Source organism: Notamacropus eugenii, chromosome 5 (assembly GCF_028372415.1).
Source record: "Notamacropus eugenii isolate mMacEug1 chromosome 5, mMacEug1.pri_v2, whole genome shotgun sequence".
Lineage (NCBI taxonomy): Eukaryota > Metazoa > Chordata > Mammalia > Diprotodontia > Macropodidae > Notamacropus > Notamacropus eugenii.
Window position 1 is genome coordinate 319,579,393 of NC_092876.1, and position 14,919 is coordinate 319,594,311.

At 37.7% G+C, this 14,919-nt stretch overlaps 1 protein-coding gene across 1 annotated transcript in view; it reads left to right on the forward strand.

Moving 5' to 3' along the window:
- MYO7B (myosin VIIB) overlaps positions 1-14,919 on the forward strand; it is a 177,891-nt gene that overhangs the window by 38,784 nt on the left and 124,188 nt on the right.

Below are 14,919 nucleotides of genomic sequence, written 5' to 3' on the forward strand. Positions count from 1 at the left end.
TCTAGGTTCTAGATAATTAATCATTTTATTAATAAGGCTAGCATTTTGTTAATAGGAGTCAGTAATACTCTTGAATGCCACAGACCAGTCTTGATGGTGGCTTATAGTTTATATGCCCTTGGAAAAGAGTGGGTGTTTCTGAGGGTGGTAATCAGCTCTGATTGGTTATCAATCAACGATAGAGAATGAATATTACAGTGAGGGGCTGGGGAGTGGGTGGGAAATGTAACTTTGATTAAATCATTTCCTTCTAAATTGCATAGCCTTGGGCCATCTAACCAAAGAATTTATGTAGACCGCAATGGGTTTCCTCACTTTAGATTAAATTCCTTGTAAAGTTGAGTGGAGTCTGAACCAGATGGAGGAGAAAGTTAATTCAATCTAATTATCAGCAATGTCCTTTCAGATACTCAGATTCGAAATAAGGACTTTAGAGGGGCAGCTAGGTGGTGCAGTGGATAGAGCACTAGTGCAAGAAAGAGTCAGGAGGACTTTAAGTTCAAATCTCACCTTGGACACTTGATACTCAGCTGTGTGACCTTGGGCAAGTCACTTAACCCCAATTGCCTCATCCTGGGTCATCTCCAGTCATCCTGATGTATATCTGGTCACTGGATTCAGATGACTTTAGAGGAGAAGTGAGGCTGGTGACCTGCACAGACCTTCCTCACTCAAAACAAAGTCAAGTGCAAGTCGTGTCATCATTTCTCTGATGGCATGGTCTTCTTCACAAACGTACACACTTTAGAAAAAGGGGGACTCTGGATCTCTCCAAATCATTTGTTATTAATAATAATTTCTCTTACCAGTCACAGCCATGTTGGCACATTAAAAAAAATTCAATTAGGCATGGCATTGGATTGAATTGGGTCAAGTCCAATCTTTTTTTTAAAGCAAAAAGTATCACTTTTCAGTTTTTGAAAGGTATTTCATCGTGGTATTGTATAACAACCATGATGAAAGCATTTCATATCACATTTTATAGTGTGGGTGATTTGACTGTCAAGTGTTTGAGTATCCAGGACTGTTAGATATAAAGATGAGTTCAGCCAGGGAAATACTTTCTGTGGCATTGTTAAATATCTGACTTAAGAATAATAATAATAGCTGGTGTGATATGAAGCTTTAAGGTTTGCAAAGCACTTTACTTATTTTATCTCATTATATCCTCATGTAGGTGCTGTTGTTTTCATTTTACGGATAAAGAAACTGACATAGAAAGAGGTTAAGTGGCTTACCCAGAGTCATATAATTAGTAAGTGTTTGTGGCTGTATTTGAATTCAGATTTGTCTGACTCCTGGTCCAGCACTCTATCTACTGTGCCAACTAGCTAAATGGCATCTTAGAAATGACTTAAAAATCTACTAATTTTTTAAAAAATTATTTTATTTTTAGTTTATGGAATAAAACAAGCATTTCCATAACACAGAAGAATAAAAAAGAGATTGCACATGAAACTGCAAATCTAATATGTACCATGGCTATCGTTAGACATAAATATGTATATAAAATCTATTAAATTAAATTAAATTGCCCAAGGCTGGACAATTTAGAAGGAAATGATTTAATCAAAGTTACATTTCTCCACCCCTTCACTCCCTCCCCCCTCCCCCAGCACCTCATTAGAATAGGTCCAACCTCTCATTGCAATCTATTAAAACAAGCATTTCTATAACATAGTAGAATAAAAAAAGATGATTACATGAAACTGCAAATCTAATAAGTACAGCTTGCTATTTCTTTTAAATACATATTCAATGTATCACGTAAACTTCTTTTTTCTCCCTTCCCTGCCCTAGAGATGGCTATCATTAGACACTAATATGTATATAAAATGTATTAAATTTGTTTTCAGAGATGTTTCATAATATGTGAAAAGAGGTATAATTATTATTCATTCACTTGAAGGGTAAAGATGTAAAGTCACCAGTACAAGTTTCTAACCCTGTGATCATTAGGCTTAATTCATCAAACATTCTTATGAATTAAAAAAAAAACAAGGGAATTTCAGGAAAAGTCAGTAGCAACTGAGACTGGGTGTGCAGGGGAGTGAGGTTGGTAATAGTGTGTCAGAGCCAGCTCAAGCCAGTTCAAAAGAATCAACTGTTAAACTTTCAAAGTATTTATTTATACCTTGCAAATCAGCAAGTGCTATAAATCAGGGCTTGATTTGCTGTTTTGTTGATGGTTCAGACTTAAGAACATGATGCACACTCTCTAAGTATGCTGTTGCTTTAGAAATTAATAGCTAAACAGTCATGAATCCACAGGAATGACTGTGACTTTGGGGAGTCAAAGTGACATAGGGTATTAGAACTGAAAACTCTAAAACTCTCTAAGCACAACTTCAAATTTTAAGTTTCCTAGCATCTGTTGAGGTGTTCATTAACTTCACAATTTTCAAAAGTCTTCTTGTTGTCACAATCAGTCTGAGTCTGGTAATCAAAGCATCTATGATCTTACAAGACATGTCTATTAGTTTCCTCAGGTAAGAGATTTTGTAAGGTGCTTCAAGTGAGGAACCAGAAAGGGATAAATTGGGATAGTAAGCACCAATAAATATGATTTAAATGGAAGGTCCCTTTCCCCCCAATATCTCACCTGAAATTCCAATATTTTATTCAACTTAACAAATATTTAAGGACCTATTATGTACAGATGCTGTACTTGAGGTTTGGGAAATGCTAAGACAAAAATGGAAATGGTCCTAGACCTTGAAGCGCTTATATTTTGTGGGACCTCAAATCTCAATTTACAACAAAGGCTGCTAAGGCAGAGTTCAGAGATGGTATTGATTTATTAGGGAGACTGCTCATCTTTAAGCAATTGATCCAAGACCTTCCTCTTGGTCAAGGATCCCTCTGCTGGGACTCTGGTCCTTTTTATTGATATTAAGAAATTACCAAAAATAGAACTGAGGCAGTATAATTCATGACTGATAAGTTTCAGAAGTGGGGAAATCTTTTGATTTGGTCAAAGGGGATGTTTATCAAATACCAGTGTTTTGTCAGTGTTTAGTCCCCAAGACCTGGGACTTTCCATGAGCAGTTATGAACATTAGATGTGAAAGAACAGAGGGGCATAGGGAAACTGTGGTTTTTTGAGCATTATTCTCTAGGGGGGTAGGGAGTAGGGCAGTACTAATATAGCAAGTTTCTATATTAATATAGGTCTCACTAACAAAGTATAAAACTATCTTTTAACCAATGTAAGTACTATATTCCTCAACACCGAATGGGTTAATTCTAATCTACATAACTCTTATTCTGACAGTGTTAACTAAATCAACCTTAACTATCCTATCTAACACAATCATTGATACACATTAGATCATAATGAATTGAGTAAATATTGATTAAATTGAGTAGGTGTATCAAAATTATCTTCAAAACTCTTTTGTGCATTTTCACCATTAGGGATTCATCCCTTTGGGTAAAGGATGTTTTCTATTATGATACAGCTTTGTTTAGCTTTATTCTTCAATTCCAGTAAGTGTTAGTAGGAGAAGGATAAAAAGAGTGTGATGGCACTGGGTACTTAGAGAGGGGCAAAGGACTAGAGGATAGGATTCGGAAGAGAAAAGCACCAAATATAAAATAAGAGAGGGAAGAGAATGGCAAAGACAAACTTGAAAATTCCATAATTTGATAATGACATCATTTGCCAGATTTTTACAGTTCTGAGGGGGGCAAATTGAGATTTTCTGCTATTATAATTTTATGTCTATTTCTTCCTGTAGCTCATTTATCTTTTCCTTTAATACTTTAGAACCATTTGGTAACATATAGTATTAGTAGTAGTAGTAGTAGTAGTATTGATATTGGTTCGCTGTCTATGGTACCTTTTAGCAAAATGTAGTCACCTTGTTTTCTCTTTTGACTTGACTGTTTTTCTGTTTTTCTTTTGTTTTGTCTAAAGCTATGATTATTACCTCCTACCTTTTTTACTTCAACTGAATTGTAATATATTCTACTCTAGCTCCTTATTTTATCTCTGTATGTATCTTTCTACTTCAAGTGTGTTTCCTGTAAACAACATAGTGTTGGACTCTGGTTTAATAGATTATTAAAATAGATTATATTTTGCTATCTTCTCACATTTTATAGATAAATTAATTCCCATTCCCATTCACAGTTATGATTGCTAATTGTGCATTTCCTTTCATCCCATTTTCTTACACTTTTCCTTCTCTTTTTTTCTCTTTAAGAATCTGTTTTTCTTCTGACTAATGCCTCCCTTAATCTACCCTCCCTCTTATTCCCCTTCTTTCTTCCCATTACCCTGTTGGGTAAGATATATTTTTGTGCCCAGTTGTGTGTGTATGTGTATTCTTCCCTCCTTTAATCAGTTCAGATAATTTCACCATTGCCCCTTCCCAATTGCTTAAATTCCTCTTTGTATACTTCACCTATTCAAAATAAATTTCTGCATTATTTCCTCTGTAATCCCTGATGATAATAGAGTTCTGAAGGACTCTAAGTATTGTCTCCCCCATAAGAATGTAAACAATTTAACCTTGTTTAGTCCATTGTGATTGCTTACTTATGTTCACCTTTATATGTTTCTCTTTATTTTTGTGTATATGTCAAATTTCTTACTCAGCTCTAGTCTATTCATTGGAAAATTTTGAAAGTCCTCTGTTTCATTAAAGATTCATTTTTTTTTCATCTATAGGATTGTACTCAGTTTTGCTGGATAGATTATTCTTGGGTTTCTTTCAGGAAATCACTTGTTTCAGATTCCACTTTGTCCTCTGGTTCTAAGGTATCTGGACAGTTTTATGATTCTTGGAACATGATGTCTAGGTTCTTTTTTTGGTCATGGCTTTCAGGTAGTCCAATGATTTTTTAATTATCTCTCCTCAATCTGTTTTCCAGGTCAAGAGTTTTTTTTTATGAGATGCTTGACATTTTTTCCCTATTTTTTTCAGTCTTTTGATTTTGTTTTATTATTTTGTTTCATTATCTTGATCTCCCTAGCTCCCACTTGGCCAATTCTAATTTTCTAAGAGTAATTTTCTTCAATATGGCTTTGTACTTTTTTTTCTAAGTAGTCAATTCTCTTTTCACATTTTTCTTCTTTAGTTCTTATTTCCATTCCCTTTTTTCCTCTACTGCTCTCATTAGATTTTAAAAATCATCTTTTGGCTCTTTTTTAAAACTCTTGCTTTAACTTTTTTAGATATTCTTGTTGCACTTATGTACGAGCTGCATTTTTATTTGAGGTTTTGTTGTAGATTTTTTTTAAGTCTTTCTCTTTTTCTGTGTTTATGTCTTGATCTGTGTCATCATAGTCATTCTTTTTGGTCAGATTCTTGTTTGTTTGTTTGTTTGCTCATTCTTACAGTCTACTGCTTGATTTTGAATTTAATGCTGGTGCTTGGCTCTGTCCATTTCTGGGTGCATGGGGGGAGATGAACAGAATAATTTTATCCTCTTATGGCCTTCTGATGGAATCCTAATAAAGCTACCCCCACCCCCAATATTCTAACTTCATTATAGGCCCCATTGAACAGCAGGTCCACTGCCCCTACCTAGTTACTGCCCCCCCCCCCCCCACTCAATATCCTGACTTCATATATGCCTCACTGCTCACTAGAACAGCAGATGTGCCCATGAACTCATATTTCTCACAGAACAGTGCGTATGTCCATGTGATGGGATCTCAGCCACTGCCTCTAGCTGGCCACTGCTCCCAGACCCATTCCTCATATTTCCCATAGAAACAGCAGATGTGTCCGTGCACTCAACCACAACCACATCCATCTGGTCTGACAGGACCACAATACTCAGTCAATCAGAAAGGAGCACCATCAGCATGCCCAAGCAGGATGTGGACTCCAAAATAATAGAAGGGACTTTCCTTAATTAGGCACCTGCACAGTAATAGTAAAGAACTGACCTAGAGTAAACTTATAATGTAGAGAAGCTTACTATAATATCATTATCGTACACACATACCCCACATAGGTTTTTCTGTATGCATTGTGGGTAATCGCATGCCCAATTTCACTGAGGCACTGACCCCTCTCCTACTACCTAATCCCTTAACAAACTCCTCCTGCCTCTTTAATATTCATAATTTCTGTTATGTAATTACATCTTTTTTTCACTTTAATTAAATGCTTTTATTACATTAAAATTAAATAAAAACAGTTATTAAGTGCTTTCTATTGGCTAATCTCTAAGGATATGAAAAAAGATGAAAACAGTCCTTATCCCCAAGAAACACATATCTATATAACATACTGTATACGTGTTTAACATAAACGTGTGTATCTCTTTATACTCTACATATGTTTAAAGAATTAATTTGTACTGCGAATGTATTTGTGAATGTGCATGTTTTAGGTGCTGAGAACAGAGTATGACATTCATTATATAGACCATTTTTCTACATTTTATATTGCTCACAAGAGAAATATTCTTTCTGTATTCAGCTCTTTCTGACTTCTCTCAAATGAGAAAGTCCTTGTCCTGTCCAGGTCAGGAAATAATAGCGTCATCCACTTATGTGACAAGAAATAGGAACTGCAATGAAGAGACTTTCTGATGGCACCAGACTTGGGTCCCTGGCTTGTTGGACAGCCCCCTGTGGATCACTTCATCATCACAAGGACCTATGGAATTGCATCTTTACCCTATAAAAATCTATCATGCTTTCTCTGAAGTTGCTGGTTCTTCTTGGAACTTAGCCCACTTCATGAGAGGCTTCAATCTCAATAAATGCCTATGCTTGGATTAGAGGTAGTCTGACTCTAAATTCTTTGAGACAGTTCCACCACAGCACATCAGGAAACTGCCACACTTCTGCCTCTTTCACAGGGGCCTGCAGGTTTTCAGTGCTCTTAAAGTGATGTGATCTGGGGTAAGGTCTGTTCACTGCCCTCCTGGTCTGAATTCTCCAAGTTCCTAACCCAGCTTTGAGTCTATTGGCTTATCCTGGTTGGGAATTTCATTTGACTCCTGTTTGATTCCACCACTCTTGGTCCGCTGAGAGGTTCAGCTGGTTCATAGCAACTGAACTGCTGGCTCCCTTTCAATATAGGATGATGTATTCTGATCTTGAGATCAGAGTCATTCAGTGACCATTTGCTTCCAGAATTTGTTCCTTGCTTAGCACACAGCTAGGGTCAATAACTGGTCTTTTCCATCCCGGATCCATGACCTGGAACTTGTAAGTGGGTGGCAGAGCTGCCAGAATACCCGCTCCTGCATCCAGTGGTTGCTCAGGGATCCTTTGAGATTTCTTTCTGCCCCAGTGCATGCTGCCTTGGTGGCCCTTTTCAATCTCTGGGTGCTAGAATGCTCTGAGTCATGCCTGCTCCTGGCCAGATCTTCTCCCCAGTATCTGTGGACTTCTCTGTCTGTCTCTCTAGGCCTCCTTAGATTGGAAAAATGACTCACTGTGACTTCTTCTTGGCTTTGCCAATCAGAATTTGGACTAGCATACTTTCTATATCTTTGTCCAGAAGTTATGTTGGGAGAGCTAAACTCTAATACTTTTTCTCATTCAGCCATCTTGCCTTTTTTGCCATTATAGCTTATGGAGGCAGTGATAGCGATATTAATAATAAAAGTAACAAGGAAGGTGGAGATCAGCTCCTGGTTGTTTTTGTTTGTTTGTTTGTTTTACACATAAGGAACCTGAAACCCAGAGAAATGACTTTCTCATAATGCCATGGCAAATTCGTGGCAGAACTAGAACTCAGGTCTCCTAATTCCCAGCCCACTTCTCTTTCTACCTTATATACTTCACATTTTTCTTTACATCAAGTCCCACGTCAGTTTGGGGGATGTTAAATATGAGACTATTCAGTTTGCTTACTTCTTCATTTTCAATCACTTCTAGCCTGAGAGAATGTGTCCTGAAAGCAGATTAGGCCTCGGTGACATATCAGTCACATGCTGGTTGAAGTACTAAGTAGGATCTTTCCTCCTATGAGGAAAAGCTTCTATAATGAATAACTTCTTTATCTTTTCTATGATAGGGAGGAACTATTTTCCAGTTTCTGTGGCCTCCTTTGTCACAAGGACTATACCTCCCTAGACCTTAGGCCACCGCAGTTTCCCAGGCTGCTCATATTGGCACCTCCCAAGGTGTCTTGTTTTGGCATTGTCCTGAGGGCTGTGGTGGGGCCAGATCAAGAATTATTTAATTATCAGTGTGGGCATTTATACCTCAGAAATCCGCAAAGGGACGATTCAAAACTTGCTACAATGTTTTGCTGATTGTCAAGACTTGAGAAAGTGGTGGATTTTAATACTAACTTATTATTATATAATATTATATAAATATTACACAATGCACAATTGAATAATATAATTATATTTGTATTCATAATGCTAGTTAAGCTTACAAGGTATTGACAGTGTAGTTTCCCCCCTGGAGAGTCAGTTGTTAAACATTTACAAGCAAACCCTGTTTCTACTCCAATAGTAAGTCCTCCTCTCAAGATCAATATGCTGATTTCAGAGGTCTGGAATTTCAAACTAAGGTATTAAAGATTGATAGCAGATAGATGGCGCAGTGGATATAGCACTGGACTTGGAATCAGGAAGATTCATTTTCATGAGTTCAAATCTAGCCTCAGACACTTATAAGGAGGTTGAAAAGAGCTAAGAATTTTAAGTCTACTTCTAGGGGCAGCTAGGTAGTACAGTGGATGGAGTACTGGAAGACACATCTTCCTGAGTTCAAATTCTGCCTCAGACACTTGCTGGCTATGTCACCCTGGGCAAGTCACTTAACTCTGTTTGCCTAAGTCTCCTCATCTGTAAAATAAGCTGGAGAAGCAAATGGCAAACCATTCTGGCATCTTTGCCAAGAAAACCCCAAATGGGGTCACAAAGAATCAGACAAGACTGAGTAACACAGCTGCTGACCTGCCTGTTAGTCTTTTTGGAGAAGGAGAGCATTTCCTAGATAAGAATACTAATAGAACCTCATTGGATTATCATCTCCCAAAAGAAGTTGCAGATTAACAATCCCTCACCCTCAATCCCTCACCAAGGTCCCTGCCTCTGTAGATTTTCTGAGCAGATGAATGGGACTGCAAAGTATCTCTTCCCCCTCTAGCTCTCTACTTAGGAAGGAGAGGAGGTTCCAAGTACTAGATCTATTCAGTTTTACACCCGTCCAAGCCTCTTCAACGCTGTTTATACTGGAGCTTTTGTCAAAACACATTCTTAGCTATTATTCCAGAGCTCCCCAAGTAGATTGGGATCCTCTAGAAGATCTCTAAACTAATTATTATCTGGTTTCTTTAATCTCAGGAAGTTGTTGGGCTTTGCAGCTGACCAGTGCCTTGTCAACACCATTTACGCCATTTACTTCTTTCTCTCTTGATGCTGACACTTATTTGTGTGCAACCATGGACAAATAATTTAATTTTCTGAACCACACTTTCCTCATTTGTTTAGCACTTTCTCTAGGCTCATTCTCCCAATTCCTACTCCCTCTAACAACTGATTCCCCAGAGGGTGACTGGCTACTACTCTCTTTAAGATTCTAGAGGTTCGCTGAGGGTTCATGGCTCCAAATACTATCATTCACGAGCCCTCATCCAGTATGTTCTCTTATTATAATTAATTAGTTAACATCTCCTTAGTATCAATTACCAATTAACACCAAATAACTTTTGCAAATGGTTATTTACTGAGAAGGCATAACAAGGTTTGAAGTACATCCTCCTAAAAAAGGAACTGTATTCTCCTCTCTACAACCCACTCATACCTTGAAGGAAGTGGCCTTGAACTTAAAATTATTACTGAAAAATATTCCCTTCTCCCACATGGGGGGGGGGGGGGAACAGATAGGTTATTTCCTGGCCCTCAGAGTCCCTTCCTTTTTGTTTTTGGAGGCAATCAGGGTTAAGTGACTTGCCCAAGGTCATACAGCTAGTAAGTGTCAAGTGTCTGAGGTCAAATTTGAACTCAGGTCCTCTTGACTCCAGAGCTAGTGCTCTATCCACTCTGCCACCTAGCTGCCTTCCTTTCCTCCCTTCATGAAGTCCCCACCAAGTTTATGTCTGGGTGGGGCCTAGCAGATAGACAAACCTCTACTTGCTCTGCTAGGTTAAGCTGGTCACTCCTAAGAGTTGCTGCAGTCTTCTCCCCAGACCCAGCTATTGTAACCATTGGCTCTGGACCTCTGATTATTGGTAGAACTTTGATGACTTTTACAGACCTCCTGGCCTCACTCTTCTCACAGGCATTCTCATCCCAGGACATTCATTCATCTAAGATAAGAAAAGAAGAAATACACAGGACCAGAGATATCATGTGATCATGGAAATATGGCAGCTGATTGGAGATATAAGGCACCTAAAGCTGCTGCCCTTCCTCTAACTTTGAGGCTTTCCCCAGTTTGTCCTCTTCTAAAGCTCTCAGGGAAGGAAGCAAGAGACTCAAAAGAAATAACATGTGGAAAGTGCTTAGCAAATCATCAAGTGCTAAAATGTCAGAAACAGTGTGGCACAGTGGATAAAGGGCCAGTGTCAGAGCTAGAAAGACCTGGGCTCAGATTTTGTCTTTGATGTACTCTGGCTACATAGATCAGGACAAGTCATTCAACTTCTTAGAACACTATACAACTTTCTAAGTAAGTCTTTAGGTCACCAGAACATGCTAACCTGCCTTGGAGGAAGACATTTCCTGGGAGTTCCTTATATCAGGAAGGAATTTCCTATACCAGGAGTCAGCAAACTATTCCCAGTCATCTGTTTGCTCACTACCTGTCTTTGTTTGATCTCAAGTTAAGAATGATTTTTATGTTTTAAATACAATAAAACTATATTTTAAATTGTAAAAGCCATGCCTAGCTCACTGGCTAGCAGAAATGATTTGGTGATGGTCATAGTTTGCCAACTCCTCCCCTATACAAATAAAATCACTGGTTGTGTCCCTACTATTATTTTTTTCTCATTTTTTTCCCTTGCTGGAGTTGAGAAAGAAAAGTCCCAGGGACTTGTCACTATCTTGCTATTACATTTAATTTTCTGTGAATTATTGTGCAAGTAGATAAGATGACTGCATTTTGTAACTGAATGAAAGTATTGGCATATGAACTCATCTTCTGGAAGCTAAGGTGAGCATCTTTAGGATGGCTTCAGTAGCAGACAGGATGAAAAGGGTGATAAAAACATCCCTGTTTCCACAGAGTTTGATTTCTTCTGCTAGGACTCTGTAGTGTGAGAACCTTTTATTCTTTATAGCTTAGAGAAGATGAATGTTTGCTATGGCAACATCTATTAAAGCATCTTGGACATTTATGGATCAGCGTTACGATTGGGTGATTATAGACAACAGTTTTGTCTGTGCTAATGCTGCAGTTCCAGTACAGCTTATTTATCTAATTTCAAAACCATTTTGGGATCTGTATTTGTAATATAACATAAAGACTTGTCATCTGTTTGGCTTATGAAATACACTGGAAACTGACTGGTAGTAAGATGGCAACTGGTGGGTTGGAGGAGAGAAAGGAATGTCAGGAGTGAGGACAAAGAGGGATGTCAAGAATGGAAAGAGGGGACTGATACTTTCCATGACCAATTGTGGACAGTACTATGCTGCAACACTCAAAACAGTCCGTACTAGGGCAGCTTTGGGAACAAAGACTTATGGTAATATCAGTTTTCTTCAGAGCTATAAGAAAACTTAGAGATCAGCAAATGAATCATGTTATAGATGAGGAAACTGAGGCCCAGAGAAGTGACCTGACCAAGGTCCATAAGAAGTTCGTAGCAAAGCAGCCCTAGAACTCAGGTCTACTGCTCTGGAACCTGAAATTTCCCTGAGTACCTTGTGTGTTTTCCTTGTGTAATTTCCGTTGAGTAACTTGTGCTAATTGAAAGAATGAGTGATTACACAAGTTGTTTATAGGATTGTTAGTAGAAGTACTCAGTAAGCCTCAAGGGGACTCAAAATTGTTGTATATTCCACTGATGACCTACAGCCAAATTGAAGATTCTTCTTGGCTCTGTAGTGGGAGATGGGTGGGAGCTTAGATGTAGGGTCAGTTGGAGATTGGCTATGAAATGTGGATTCTTTAGTCTAGGAAAGGCCAAGAAGCACTATTGTCAACAGAGCACTATTATTAACAGTTATTCTGTCACTGAAAGGGAAGGAGAGAGTAAACAAAGACTTATACTTCAAATCCAAATCCTCAGCTTTAAAATTAAGGGCCTCCCTCAGAGTTTTCACACAACTTGGAGAAAGTCTATAGAACTCATTACCTCAAGAAGTTGTCCATGCTGAAAAATACTAGCAAGTTCAAAAAGGGCCTGATAAATTAATGAACCATTCTTTCATAACAGTTTTATAAGGGATATGAGGATGTTTAGGGCACAACTCTCACTGACTGCCATTCTCAGAACAGATACACTATTTATTATTGCTGTTATTATCATTAATGGCGCAGCTAGCTGGTGCAGTGATTAGAGCATCAGTGCAGGAGTCAGGAGGACCTGAGTTTAAATCTCACCTCAGACACTTGACACTCACTAGCTGTGTGACCTTGGGCAAGTCACTTAACCCCCAATTGCCTCATCCTTGGTCATCTCCAGTCATCCTGATGAATATCTGGTCATTGGATTCAGATGTCTCTGGAGGAGAAGTAAGGCTGGTGACCTGCACAGCCCTCCCTCACTCAAAACAAAGTCAAGTGCAAGTCATGTCATCATTTCTCTGATGGCACAGTCTTCTTCAGCAATGAAGGACAAATACACATATTATCATTGATGCCATTACTGTCTGGTTTTAAAGGTTCTAGCCTAGGCTGATTGAATATTAGGATTACAGATTTACAGATGGAAGGGATCTTAAAGGCCATCCAATCTAAACTTTCACCTTACTGATGAGAGAACAGAGACCCAGAGAGATTAAATTACTTGCCCAAAATGACATAGAAAATAAGTGACAGAGATGAGATTTGAACACAGGTCCTTTGACTTTAAATCCAGCATCCTTTTAGGTGTCTCAGAAAGAAAGGACCAGAGATGGCATGAATATCACAGCAAGGGGAAATTTATTTCTGGGGCTCTAAGATGGGCTTTTGTTATCCTAGCTCTAGAGAACCTGAGTAATAGGGGTGATCACCCTAGTCTCCAGTTTTATGTATTCTAACACTACCTTTAGTTTAAAAATTGGATGCCTTTTATTTTTATGTTACATCCATTTTTGACTATCTCTCTTTATCCTTCCCCCCCCAATTGATCATGCCCGGTCACAAAGATTAAAAAAATAAAGGAAAAAAAAGCAGTTTAGCAGAACCAACTAGCATAACAAGTATCTGGCAACATGTATGTGTAGGTGTTGTGCATGTATGTGTGTGTGCAAATGTATATATGTATGTATGTGAGTGCATGTGCATACAGTATTCTATAGGCACAGGGAGAAGTGCATTTTTCTCAATGCTCCTCTGAGACCAAGGTTATAACGCCACAAAATGGTTCAGTTTATTTTTATTGCTATCTTTTGTTTTTACATCATCTTCATTTCTGAATGTATCCCCCTCCTCTCCCTAGTGAGTTAGCTATCCTTTATAACAAAGATGTTAAGAAGAGGAAAAAAGTTCAGCAAAACCAATCAACATGTTAATTGTACCTAAGAGCATATAAAATATTCCATACCCATAGCACTCAACTCTGAAAAGAAGGGAAGGAAGTACATTTTCTCAATCTTCCCCTGGGCTGTCGGGACATAATAGTTGCAGATCCTTCAGTGTCATTTTTTTTTGTCCTTTCCATTTACATTTTGTAGTCATCATGTACATTATCTTTATGGTTCTTTTGTATTTTCATGAACAAGGTTATATCTTTTCATGCTTCTCTGAATTCTTCATATTTACTGTTTTTTGTTGTGCAGTGATATTCCACTTTATTCACATACCACAATGGGTTTGGCCATTCCTTAGAAGAAAGGCATCTACTTTGTTTTGAGTTCTTTGCTACTAAAAATGTGTTTCCATGAATATTTGGGCTTGTATGAAATCTTTTTGATTCTCTTTATCCTCCATGAGGTATATGCCTAACTGGAATTTCTGGGTTAAAAACTATGAACATTTGGACACATCTTTGGTATATTTCTAAATGCTTCCCGGAGTGGATGGATCAAGTCACAGGTCTACAAAAAGTTTACTAGCTAGTGTGCTTGTGCTTCCTTAGCCCCTGCAATATTGACCATTTCCATCTTTTGTTATCTTTTCCAATTCAGTAAGTAGGAGGTGAAATCTCAAAGTTATTTTGATTTGCATTTCTTTTATCATTTCTGGTTGGAGCAATCTTAGGTGTTACTAGTTCATAATTTTTTTCAAGAATTGTTTGTTCATAATCCTTTGACCATTTATACGTTAAGGAATAGCTCTTGACCTTATGTATTTGTATTAATTCCCTATATTTCTTGGATGCCAGAAGTTTATCAGAAATATTTTTTGCAACAATTTTTTCCCCAATCTTTTTCCATCTTATCCTAGCTGGTCTTATTGCATTGATTCTTTGGTTGCATTGATTTTTGACTGTGCAAAAATTTTAAATTTCATATAATCAAAATTGTTTATTCTATCTTTTGTAATTGCTTCTATTCCACATTTAGTTAGGAATTCTCCCCCTAGACATAGTTGTGTCTTCCTTTTGTCCACCTCCAATCAATTTCCCTTAATTTTCTTTTATGATGACCTTTTATATGTAAGTCAAGTATCTATTTGGAAAATATTATATATATATATATATATATATATATATATATGGTGTGAGATACTGGTCTAAAACAGTATTTTACCAATTCTGTTCTTTCTGCAATTCTTATTAAATAGGGATCTGTAGTTACCTTTCAAATAAGTAAGATCCCCTTCTAAGACAATAGAACATTTTGAACAAGACTTTTCTCCCATTTGGACTTTAATCAATTTGTACCTCTCAT